We start from the raw sequence: 12,434 nt of genomic DNA, 5'->3' as shown, positions 1-12,434 counted from the left end.
CCACGGGAAGCTGTAAGCATAGAGGACATGCCTGCACCCCATTGGACTTACCTGTGTGGGTTAAATCCGGGTTATTTGACAACCTATGGCGGTGATGGTTCTGCTCAGGCAGAGCAGTGCTGATGCTCCTCATAAAGCTGTCGCTGCTGTGAAGGTTCTAGGTGACATCACAAATCCCTTTGGTTACATACACAACAAAGCTGGGTTGTTGTTGTTTACACTCTGCAAGGCCTGTGGAAGTGAGTGACATCATAGCACTGTAGTTCTGAGGGTTCAAGATGGATGCAACAATCTCCTGTTGCTTCTATGAAGGCCGTAATAGACGACATCACCAAACAGCTCCATAGTCACATACACAGCAAAGGAGAGATGTTGTTTACACCTAGTGATGTCAGTGGTATTGAGTGACATCACAGCACAGTGCTAAGGCTCCTGGGCCTGGACACAGCAGCGGCTGCAATATCTCAACGGAGAATACGTTTATATCTATGTGTGTGTGTGCGCATATATATATATATATATATATATATATATATATATATATATATATATATATATATTCTCCGCCGAAATCACTTTTAAACCCATTTCCACCTTTTTTTCCCTTCTCTTCCTCTTACTTTTTTTTCACGTTTTTTTACGTTTTTCTCCTTTTCGCCTCTTTTCTGGGCGTATTATTCTTCTTTTTCTTCTTTTTTTTCGTCTAATGCATACCCCATCAGTGCAGCAATGCTTATTCAATACCGCCAGCAGATGGAGACACTGGGGGATAATTTTCTAAGGATTTATACTGATTTTTCCTGTCTGAATTTGTCGCACAGAAAGTTGCAGGCCAAATATGTGTGACATTTCTGCGACTTTAGCTTCTAGAGCATTTTTACAACATTATACATAGGTGCTGAATACATAAAAAGCGACTGTTCAGCGACAGACAAGTCGCATCGGCTGAAAGTAGGCCAGAATGTCAGTCCATGTTGGAGCAGGTTTAGATACAGTCTAAAGCATAGATCTCAAAGTCTGTGCACAGAATTTAGCAAGGGCCTCGCACCTTCTGATGCATCAGGTAGGTGCACAATAGCATAGCCTAACCCTCTGTACTTTGGTCTATATTGATGCGGGACATAGACAGCCAGCTGATGACCAATCCATTAGTGCAATGGATGGCTGGAAGCATTTGTCTTTGCCTTTGCAATACCACAGAAGCAATGCATGGTCAATGTACAGCAATGACACACCTGTGTGAACAGCCAGGAGACCCCCCCCCCCCATGTTATGTTACATAGTTACATAGTTAGTACGGTCGAAAAAAGACATATGTCCATCACGTTCAACCAGGGAATTAAGGGGTAGGGGTGTGGCGCGATATTGGGGAAGGGATGAGATTTTATATTTCTTCATAAGCATTAATCTTATTTTGTCAATTAGGAACATTCAGCACCCACCCGCTATCAAGGCAGCTGCCTATCATGTCATGCCCTACCTGCACAGGTGTGCTGGCTACTCAAATGATCCAATTAAGGAGGCCATTTAGTCAGCAGCAGCAGAAGTCCTGTGCCTGGACGCTCCAACAGGGGCCAGACACAAGCAGAAGCAGAAGCAGCAGAAGCAGCAGCAGCACCACCTTTTGTTTTTTGGCTGCAGCAGCAGCAAGGCCCACAGGGCTGGCTAGCTGGCTAGCCAGCAAGCAGGTAGCAATGAAAGTAGGAATCTTTCTTTTTAACCCTGTAAGGGGGTGGTGCACTGTACCCGAAGATACTGCCATATCGGGTCAATGCATAGGGCGACGGAAGCAAGCTTCGAAATCGGCCCCCGTTCTCAAAAATCCATTTAATATATGGTCCCCAGATAGGGGACGTATCAGATATTAAACTGATAAGAACAGATACTACACTTGATCTTAGCCAAAAGGCCGAGAAGCGATAACCGTGAAAGGGGCGGGCCCAACAAGGTCCCCTTCATGGGCACTATCACTGCTTGCTGTCAGGGAGGCTGCCAGACAATTTTCCATGCACACTCTGGGCTGGGGGGCAGTCAACCACCAGTACACACAGCAGAACCTAAACCCATACCATTATTGCTAAGCAGCAAGACAGGGGCCCATTGCACTCCCACGGGGCCTTTTTAAATGCAATCCATAACCCGGATTTGCCAGGAACCCTTCTTACTCCTCCTACTTGCATGTGACACTGGGCTTAGGATCTGCATAGGAAACACACACACAAGCACACACCTACCTTTGTTGCCTGCAGATGCCTCCTTGGCTGTCCCCAAACGGTATCAAACCAACACCCACGGGAAGCTGTAAGCATAGAGGACATGCCTGCACCCCATTGGACTTACCTGTGTGGGTTAAATCCGGGTTATTTGACAACCTATGGCGGTGATGGTTCTGCTCAGGCAGAGCAGTGCTGATGCTCCTCATAAAGCTGTCGCTGCTGTGAAGGTTCTAGGTGACATCACAAATCCCTTTGGTTACATACACAACAAAGCTGGGTTGTTGTTGTTTACACTCTGCAAGGCCTGTGGAAGTGAGTGACATCATAGCACTGTAGTTCTGAGGGTTCAAGATGGATGCAACAATCTCCTGTTGCTTCTATGAAGGCCGTAATAGACGACATCACCAAACAGCTCCATAGTCACATACACAGCAAAGGAGAGATGTTGTTTACACCTAGTGATGTCAGTGGTATTGAGTGACATCACAGCACAGTGCTAAGGCTCCTGGGCCTGGACACAGCAGCGGCTGCAATATCTCAACGGAGAATACGTTTATATCTATGTGTGTGTGTGCGCATATATATATATATATATATATATATATATATATATATATTTCTCCGCCGAAATCACTTTTAAACCCATTTCCACCTTTTTTTCCCTTCTCTTCCTCTTACTTTTTTTTCACGTTTTTTTACGTTTTTCTCCTTTTCGCCTCTTTTCTGGGCGTATTATTCTTCTTTTTCTTCTTTTTTTTCGTCTAATGCATACCCCATCAGTGCAGCAATGCTTATTCAATACCGCCAGCAGATGGAGACACTGGGGGATAATTTTCTAAGGATTTATACTGATTTTTCCTGTCTGAATTTGTCGCACAGAAAGTTGCAGGCCAAATATGTGTGACATTTCTGCGACTTTAGCTTCTAGAGCATTTTTACAACATTATACATAGGTGCTGAATACATAAAAAGCGACTGTTCAGCGACAGACAAGTCGCATCGGCTGAAAGTAGGCCAGAATGTCAGTCCATGTTGGAGCAGGTTTAGATACAGTCTAAAGCATAGATCTCAAAGTCTGTGCACAGAATTTAGCAAGGGCCTCGCACCTTCTGATGCATCAGGTAGGTGCACAATAGCATAGCCTAACCCTCTGTACTTTGGTCTATATTGATGCGGGACATAGACAGCCAGCTGATGACCAATCCATTAGTGCAATGGATGGCTGGAAGCATTTGTCTTTGCCTTTGCAATACCACAGAAGCAATGCATGGTCAATGTACAGCAATGACACACCTGTGTGAACAGCCAGGAGACCCCCCCCCCCATGTTATGTTACATAGTTACATAGTTAGTACGGTCGAAAAAAGACATATGTCCATCACGTTCAACCAGGGAATTAAGGGGTAGGGGTGTGGCGCGATATTGGGGAAGGGATGAGATTTTATATTTCTTCATAAGCATTAATCTTATTTTGTCAATTAGGAACATTCAGCACCCACCCGCTATCAAGGCAGCTGCCTATCATGTCATGCCCTACCTGCACAGGTGTGCTGGCTACTCAAATGATCCAATTAAGGAGGCCATTTAGTCAGCAGCAGCAGAAGTCCTGTGCCTGGACGCTCCAACAGGGGCCAGACACAAGCAGAAGCAGAAGCAGCAGAAGCAGCAGCAGCACCACCTTTTGTTTTTTGGCTGCAGCAGCAGCAAGGCCCACAGGGCTGGCTAGCTGGCTAGCCAGCAAGCAGGTAGCAATGAAAGTAGGAATCTTTCTTTTTAACCCTGTAAGGGGGTGGTGCACTGTACCCGAAGATACTGCCATATCGGGTCAATGCATAGGGCGACGGAAGCAAGCTTCGAAATCGGCCCCCGTTCTCAAAAATCCATTTAATATATGGTCCCCAGATAGGGGACGTATCAGATATTAAACTGATAAGAACAGATACTACACTTGATCTTAGCCAAAAGGCCGAGAAGCGATAACCGTGAAAGGGGCGGGCCCAACAAGGTCCCCTTCATGGGCACTATCACTGCTTGCTGTCAGGGAGGCTGCCAGACAATTTTCCATGCACACTCTGGGCTGGGGGGCAGTCAACCACCAGTACACACAGCAGAACCTAAACCCATACCATTATTGCTAAGCAGCAAGACAGGGGCCCATTGCACTCCCACGGGGCCTTTTTAAATGCAATCCATAACCCGGATTTGCCAGGAACCCTTCTTACTCCTCCTACTTGCATGTGACACTGGGCTTAGGATCTGCATAGGAAACACACACACAAGCACACACCTACCTTTGTTGCCTGCAGATGCCTCCTTGGCTGTCCCCAAACGGTATCAAACCAACACCCACGGGAAGCTGTAAGCATAGAGGACATGCCTGCACCCCATTGGACTTACCTGTGTGGGTTAAATCCGGGTTATTTGACAACCTATGGCGGTGATGGTTCTGCTCAGGCAGAGCAGTGCTGATGCTCCTCATAAAGCTGTCGCTGCTGTGAAGGTTCTAGGTGACATCACAAATCCCTTTGGTTACATACACAACAAAGCTGGGTTGTTGTTGTTTACACTCTGCAAGGCCTGTGGAAGTGAGTGACATCATAGCACTGTAGTTCTGAGGGTTCAAGATGGATGCAACAATCTCCTGTTGCTTCTATGAAGGCCGTAATAGACGACATCACCAAACAGCTCCATAGTCACATACACAGCAAAGGAGAGATGTTGTTTACACCTAGTGATGTCAGTGGTATTGAGTGACATCACAGCACAGTGCTAAGGCTCCTGGGCCTGGACACAGCAGCGGCTGCAATATCTCAACGGAGAATACGTTTATATCTATGTGTGTGTGTGCGCATATATATATATATATATATATATATATATATATATATATATATTTCTCCGCCGAAATCACTTTTAAACCCATTTCCACCTTTTTTTCCCTTCTCTTCCTCTTACTTTTTTTTCACGTTTTTTTACGTTTTTCTCCTTTTCGCCTCTTTTCTGGGCGTATTATTCTTCTTTTTCTTCTTTTTTTTCGTCTAATGCATACCCCATCAGTGCAGCAATGCTTATTCAATACCGCCAGCAGATGGAGACACTGGGGGATAATTTTCTAAGGATTTATACTGATTTTTCCTGTCTGAATTTGTCGCACAGAAAGTTGCAGGCCAAATATGTGTGACATTTCTGCGACTTTAGCTTCTAGAGCATTTTTACAACATTATACATAGGTGCTGAATACATAAAAAGCGACTGTTCAGCGACAGACAAGTCGCATCGGCTGAAAGTAGGCCAGAATGTCAGTCCATGTTGGAGCAGGTTTAGATACAGTCTAAAGCATAGATCTCAAAGTCTGTGCACAGAATTTAGCAAGGGCCTCGCACCTTCTGATGCATCAGGTAGGTGCACAATAGCATAGCCTAACCCTCTGTACTTTGGTCTATATTGATGCGGGACATAGACAGCCAGCTGATGACCAATCCATTAGTGCAATGGATGGCTGGAAGCATTTGTCTTTGCCTTTGCAATACCACAGAAGCAATGCATGGTCAATGTACAGCAATGACACACCTGTGTGAACAGCCAGGAGACCCCCCCCCCCATGTTATGTTACATAGTTACATAGTTAGTACGGTCGAAAAAAGACATATGTCCATCACGTTCAACCAGGGAATTAAGGGGTAGGGGTGTGGCGCGATATTGGGGAAGGGATGAGATTTTATATTTCTTCATAAGCATTAATCTTATTTTGTCAATTAGGAACATTCAGCACCCACCCGCTATCAAGGCAGCTGCCTATCATGTCATGCCCTACCTGCACAGGTGTGCTGGCTACTCAAATGATCCAATTAAGGAGGCCATTTAGTCAGCAGCAGCAGAAGTCCTGTGCCTGGACGCTCCAACAGGGGCCAGACACAAGCAGAAGCAGAAGCAGCAGAAGCAGCAGCAGCACCACCTTTTGTTTTTTGGCTGCAGCAGCAGCAAGGCCCACAGGGCTGGCTAGCTGGCTAGCTGGCTAGCCAGCAAGCAGGTAGCAATGAAAGTAGGAATCTTTCTTTTTAACCCTGTAAGGGGGTGGTGCACTGTACCCGAAGATACTGCCATATCGGGTCAATGCATAGGGCGACGGAAGCAAGCTTCGAAATCGGCCCCCGTTCTCAAAAATCCATTTAATATATGGTCCCCAGATAGGGGACGTATCAGATATTAAACTGATAAGAACAGATACTACACTTGATCTTAGCCAAAAGGCCGAGAAGCGATAACCGTGAAAGGGGCGGGCCCAACAAGGTCCCCTTCATGGGCACTATCACTGCTTGCTGTCAGGGAGGCTGCCAGACAATTTTCCATGCACACTCTGGGCTGGGGGGCAGTCAACCACCAGTACACACAGCAGAACCTAAACCCATACCATTATTGCTAAGCAGCAAGACAGGGGCCCATTGCACTCCCACGGGGCCTTTTTAAATGCAATCCATAACCCGGATTTGCCAGGAACCCTTCTTACTCCTCCTACTTGCATGTGACACTGGGCTTAGGATCTGCATAGGAAACACACACACAAGCACACACCTACCTTTGTTGCCTGCAGATGCCTCCTTGGCTGTCCCCAAACGGTATCAAACCAACACCCACGGGAAGCTGTAAGCATAGAGGACATGCCTGCACCCCATTGGACTTACCTGTGTGGGTTAAATCCGGGTTATTTGACAACCTATGGCGGTGATGGTTCTGCTCAGGCAGAGCAGTGCTGATGCTCCTCATAAAGCTGTCGCTGCTGTGAAGGTTCTAGGTGACATCACAAATCCCTTTGGTTACATACACAACAAAGCTGGGTTGTTGTTGTTTACACTCTGCAAGGCCTGTGGAAGTGAGTGACATCATAGCACTGTAGTTCTGAGGGTTCAAGATGGATGCAACAATCTCCTGTTGCTTCTATGAAGGCCGTAATAGACGACATCACCAAACAGCTCCATAGTCACATACACAGCAAAGGAGAGATGTTGTTTACACCTAGTGATGTCAGTGGTATTGAGTGACATCACAGCACAGTGCTAAGGCTCCTGGGCCTGGACACAGCAGCGGCTGCAATATCTCAACGGAGAATACGTTTATATCTATGTGTGTGTGTGCGCATATATATATATATATATATATATATATATATATATATATATATTTCTCCGCCGAAATCACTTTTAAACCCATTTCCACCTTTTTTTCCCTTCTCTTCCTCTTACTTTTTTTTCACGTTTTTTTACGTTTTTCTCCTTTTCGCCTCTTTTCTGGGCGTATTATTCTTCTTTTTCTTCTTTTTTTTCGTCTAATGCATACCCCATCAGTGCAGCAATGCTTATTCAATACCGCCAGCAGATGGAGACACTGGGGGATAATTTTCTAAGGATTTATACTGATTTTTCCTGTCTGAATTTGTCGCACAGAAAGTTGCAGGCCAAATATGTGTGACATTTCTGCGACTTTAGCTTCTAGAGCATTTTTACAACATTATACATAGGTGCTGAATACATAAAAAGCGACTGTTCAGCGACAGACAAGTCGCATCGGCTGAAAGTAGGCCAGAATGTCAGTCCATGTTGGAGCAGGTTTAGATACAGTCTAAAGCATAGATCTCAAAGTCTGTGCACAGAATTTAGCAAGGGCCTCGCACCTTCTGATGCATCAGGTAGGTGCACAATAGCATAGCCTAACCCTCTGTACTTTGGTCTATATTGATGCGGGACATAGACAGCCAGCTGATGACCAATCCATTAGTGCAATGGATGGCTGGAAGCATTTGTCTTTGCCTTTGCAATACCACAGAAGCAATGCATGGTCAATGTACAGCAATGACACACCTGTGTGAACAGCCAGGAGACCCCCCCCCCCATGTTATGTTACATAGTTACATAGTTAGTACGGTCGAAAAAAGACATATGTCCATCACGTTCAACCAGGGAATTAAGGGGTAGGGGTGTGGCGCGATATTGGGGAAGGGATGAGATTTTATATTTCTTCATAAGCATTAATCTTATTTTGTCAATTAGGAACATTCAGCACCCACCCGCTATCAAGGCAGCTGCCTATCATGTCATGCCCTACCTGCACAGGTGTGCTGGCTACTCAAATGATCCAATTAAGGAGGCCATTTAGTCAGCAGCAGCAGAAGTCCTGTGCCTGGACGCTCCAACAGGGGCCAGACACAAGCAGAAGCAGAAGCAGCAGAAGCAGCAGCAGCACCACCTTTTGTTTTTTGGCTGCAGCAGCAGCAAGGCCCACAGGGCTGGCTAGCTGGCTAGCCAGCAAGCAGGTAGCAATGAAAGTAGGAATCTTTCTTTTTAACCCTGTAAGGGGGTGGTGCACTGTACCCGAAGATACTGCCATATCGGGTCAATGCATAGGGCGACGGAAGCAAGCTTCGAAATCGGCCCCCGTTCTCAAAAATCCATTTAATATATGGTCCCCAGATAGGGGACGTATCAGATATTAAACTGATAAGAACAGATACTACACTTGATCTTAGCCAAAAGGCCGAGAAGCGATAACCGTGAAAGGGGCGGGCCCAACAAGGTCCCCTTCATGGGCACTATCACTGCTTGCTGTCAGGGAGGCTGCCAGACAATTTTCCATGCACACTCTGGGCTGGGGGGCAGTCAACCACCAGTACACACAGCAGAACCTAAACCCATACCATTATTGCTAAGCAGCAAGACAGGGGCCCATTGCACTCCCACGGGGCCTTTTTAAATGCAATCCATAACCCGGATTTGCCAGGAACCCTTCTTACTCCTCCTACTTGCATGTGACACTGGGCTTAGGATCTGCATAGGAAACACACACACAAGCACACACCTACCTTTGTTGCCTGCAGATGCCTCCTTGGCTGTCCCCAAACGGTATCAAACCAACACCCACGGGAAGCTGTAAGCATAGAGGACATGCCTGCACCCCATTGGACTTACCTGTGTGGGTTAAATCCGGGTTATTTGACAACCTATGGCGGTGATGGTTCTGCTCAGGCAGAGCAGTGCTGATGCTCCTCATAAAGCTGTCGCTGCTGTGAAGGTTCTAGGTGACATCACAAATCCCTTTGGTTACATACACAACAAAGCTGGGTTGTTGTTGTTTACACTCTGCAAGGCCTGTGGAAGTGAGTGACATCATAGCACTGTAGTTCTGAGGGTTCAAGATGGATGCAACAATCTCCTGTTGCTTCTATGAAGGCCGTAATAGACGACATCACCAAACAGCTCCATAGTCACATACACAGCAAAGGAGAGATGTTGTTTACACCTAGTGATGTCAGTGGTATTGAGTGACATCACAGCACAGTGCTAAGGCTCCTGGGCCTGGACACAGCAGCGGCTGCAATATCTCAACGGAGAATACGTTTATATCTATGTGTGTGTGTGCGCATATATATATATATATATATATATATATATATATATATATATTTCTCCGCCGAAATCACTTTTAAACCCATTTCCACCTTTTTTTCCCTTCTCTTCCTCTTACTTTTTTTTCACGTTTTTTTACGTTTTTCTCCTTTTCGCCTCTTTTCTGGGCGTATTATTCTTCTTTTTCTTCTTTTTTTTCGTCTAATGCATACCCCATCAGTGCAGCAATGCTTATTCAATACCGCCAGCAGATGGAGACACTGGGGGATAATTTTCTAAGGATTTATACTGATTTTTCCTGTCTGAATTTGTCGCACAGAAAGTTGCAGGCCAAATATGTGTGACATTTCTGCGACTTTAGCTTCTAGAGCATTTTTACAACATTATACATAGGTGCTGAATACATAAAAAGCGACTGTTCAGCGACAGACAAGTCGCATCGGCTGAAAGTAGGCCAGAATGTCAGTCCATGTTGGAGCAGGTTTAGATACAGTCTAAAGCATAGATCTCAAAGTCTGTGCACAGAATTTAGCAAGGGCCTCGCACCTTCTGATGCATCAGGTAGGTGCACAATAGCATAGCCTAACCCTCTGTACTTTGGTCTATATTGATGCGGGACATAGACAGCCAGCTGATGACCAATCCATTAGTGCAATGGATGGCTGGAAGCATTTGTCTTTGCCTTTGCAATACCACAGAAGCAATGCATGGTCAATGTACAGCAATGACACACCTGTGTGAACAGCCAGGAGACCCCCCCCCCCCATGTTATGTTACATAGTTACATAGTTAGTACGGTCGAAAAAAGACATATGTCCATCACGTTCAACCAGGGAATTAAGGGGTAGGGGTGTGGCGCGATATTGGGGAAGGGATGAGATTTTATATTTCTTCATAAGCATTAATCTTATTTTGTCAATTAGGAACATTCAGCACCCACCCGCTATCAAGGCAGCTGCCTATCATGTCATGCCCTACCTGCACAGGTGTGCTGGCTACTCAAATGATCCAATTAAGGAGGCCATTTAGTCAGCAGCAGCAGAAGTCCTGTGCCTGGACGCTCCAACAGGGGCCAGACACAAGCAGAAGCAGAAGCAGCAGAAGCAGCAGCAGCACCACCTTTTGTTTTTTGGCTGCAGCAGCAGCAAGGCCCACAGGGCTGGCTAGCTGGCTAGCCAGCAAGCAGGTAGCAATGAAAGTAGGAATCTTTCTTTTTAACCCTGTAAGGGGGTGGTGCACTGTACCCGAAGATACTGCCATATCGGGTCAATGCATAGGGCGACGGAAGCAAGCTTCGAAATCGGCCCCCGTTCTCAAAAATCCATTTAATATATGGTCCCCAGATAGGGGACGTATCAGATATTAAACTGATAAGAACAGATACTACACTTGATCTTAGCCAAAAGGCCGAGAAGCGATAACCGTGAAAGGGGCGGGCCCAACAAGGTCCCCTTCATGGGCACTATCACTGCTTGCTGTCAGGGAGGCTGCCAGACAATTTTCCATGCACACTCTGGGCTGGGGGGCAGTCAACCACCAGTACACACAGCAGAACCTAAACCCATACCATTATTGCTAAGCAGCAAGACAGGGGCCCATTGCACTCCCACGGGGCCTTTTTAAATGCAATCCATAACCCGGATTTGCCAGGAACCCTTCTTACTCCTCCTACTTGCATGTGACACTGGGCTTAGGATCTGCATAGGAAACACACACACAAGCACACACCTACCTTTGTTGCCTGCAGATGCCTCCTTGGCTGTCCCCAAACGGTATCAAACCAACACCCACGGGAAGCTGTAAGCATAGAGGACATGCCTGCACCCCATTGGACTTACCTGTGTGGGTTAAATCCGGGTTATTTGACAACCTATGGCGGTGATGGTTCTGCTCAGGCAGAGCAGTGCTGATGCTCCTCATAAAGCTGTCGCTGCTGTGAAGGTTCTAGGTGACATCACAAATCCCTTTGGTTACATACACAACAAAGCTGGGTTGTTGTTGTTTACACTCTGCAAGGCCTGTGGAAGTGAGTGACATCATAGCACTGTAGTTCTGAGGGTTCAAGATGGATGCAACAATCTCCTGTTGCTTCTATGAAGGCCGTAATAGACGACATCACCAAACAGCTCCATAGTCACATACACAGCAAAGGAGAGATGTTGTTTACACCTAGTGATGTCAGTGGTATTGAGTGACATCACAGCACAGTGCTAAGGCTCCTGGGCCTGGACACAGCAGCGGCTGCAATATCTCAACGGAGAATACGTTTATATCTATGTGTGTGTGTGCGCATATATATATATATATATATATATATATATATATATATATATTTCTCCGCCGAAATCACTTTTAAACCCATTTCCACCTTTTTTTCCCTTCTCTTCCTCTTACTTTTTTTTCACGTTTTTTTACGTTTTTCTCCTTTTCGCCTCTTTTCTGGGCGTATTATTCTTCTTTTTCTTCTTTTTTTTCGTCTAATGCATACCCCATCAGTGCAGCAATGCTTATTCAATACCGCCAGCAGATGGAGACACTGGGGGATAATTTTCTAAGGATTTATACTGATTTTTCCTGTCTGAATTTGTCGCACAGAAAGTTGCAGGCCAAATATGTGTGACATTTCTGCGACTTTAGCTTCTAGAGCATTTTTACAACATTATACATAGGTGCTGAATACATAAAAAGCGACTGTTCAGCGACAGACAAGTCGCATCGGCTGAAAGTAGGCCAGAATGTCAGTCCATGTTGGAGCAGGTTTAGATACAGTCTAAAGCATAGATCTCAAAGTCTGTGCACAGAATTTAGCAAGGGCCTCGCA

General features: G+C 45.8%; 5 non-coding genes across 5 annotated transcripts; all 5 read right to left on the bottom strand.

Moving 5' to 3' along the window:
• Window positions 1-1,730: 1,730 nt before the first annotated feature.
• On the bottom strand, window positions 1,731-1,921 carry LOC130319461 (U2 spliceosomal RNA). Its single transcript, XR_008865639.1, has one exon. It is a non-coding gene; the product is annotated as a U2 spliceosomal RNA (small nuclear RNA).
• Window positions 1,922-4,003: 2,082 nt separating this feature from the next.
• Window positions 4,004-4,194, bottom strand: LOC130319460 (U2 spliceosomal RNA). Its single transcript, XR_008865638.1, has one exon. It is a non-coding gene; the product is annotated as a U2 spliceosomal RNA (small nuclear RNA).
• Window positions 4,195-6,288: 2,094 nt separating this feature from the next.
• Window positions 6,289-6,479, bottom strand: LOC130319459 (U2 spliceosomal RNA). Its single transcript, XR_008865637.1, has one exon. It is a non-coding gene; the product is annotated as a U2 spliceosomal RNA (small nuclear RNA).
• A 2,086-nt stretch (window positions 6,480-8,565) lies between these two features.
• On the bottom strand, window positions 8,566-8,756 carry LOC130319451 (U2 spliceosomal RNA). The gene has a single exon (XR_008865632.1). It is a non-coding gene; the product is annotated as a U2 spliceosomal RNA (small nuclear RNA).
• A 2,085-nt stretch (window positions 8,757-10,841) lies between these two features.
• LOC130319439 (U2 spliceosomal RNA) lies at window positions 10,842-11,032 on the bottom strand. Its single transcript, XR_008865622.1, has one exon. It is a non-coding gene; the product is annotated as a U2 spliceosomal RNA (small nuclear RNA).
• Window positions 11,033-12,434: the final 1,402 nt, after the last annotated feature.

Source organism: Hyla sarda, unplaced genomic scaffold (genome assembly GCF_029499605.1).
Source record: "Hyla sarda isolate aHylSar1 unplaced genomic scaffold, aHylSar1.hap1 scaffold_2131, whole genome shotgun sequence".
Classification (NCBI taxonomy): domain Eukaryota; kingdom Metazoa; phylum Chordata; class Amphibia; order Anura; family Hylidae; genus Hyla; species Hyla sarda.
The sequence above is the reverse complement of the archived record's forward strand: the minus strand, read 5'-3'. Positions and strand labels throughout refer to the sequence as shown.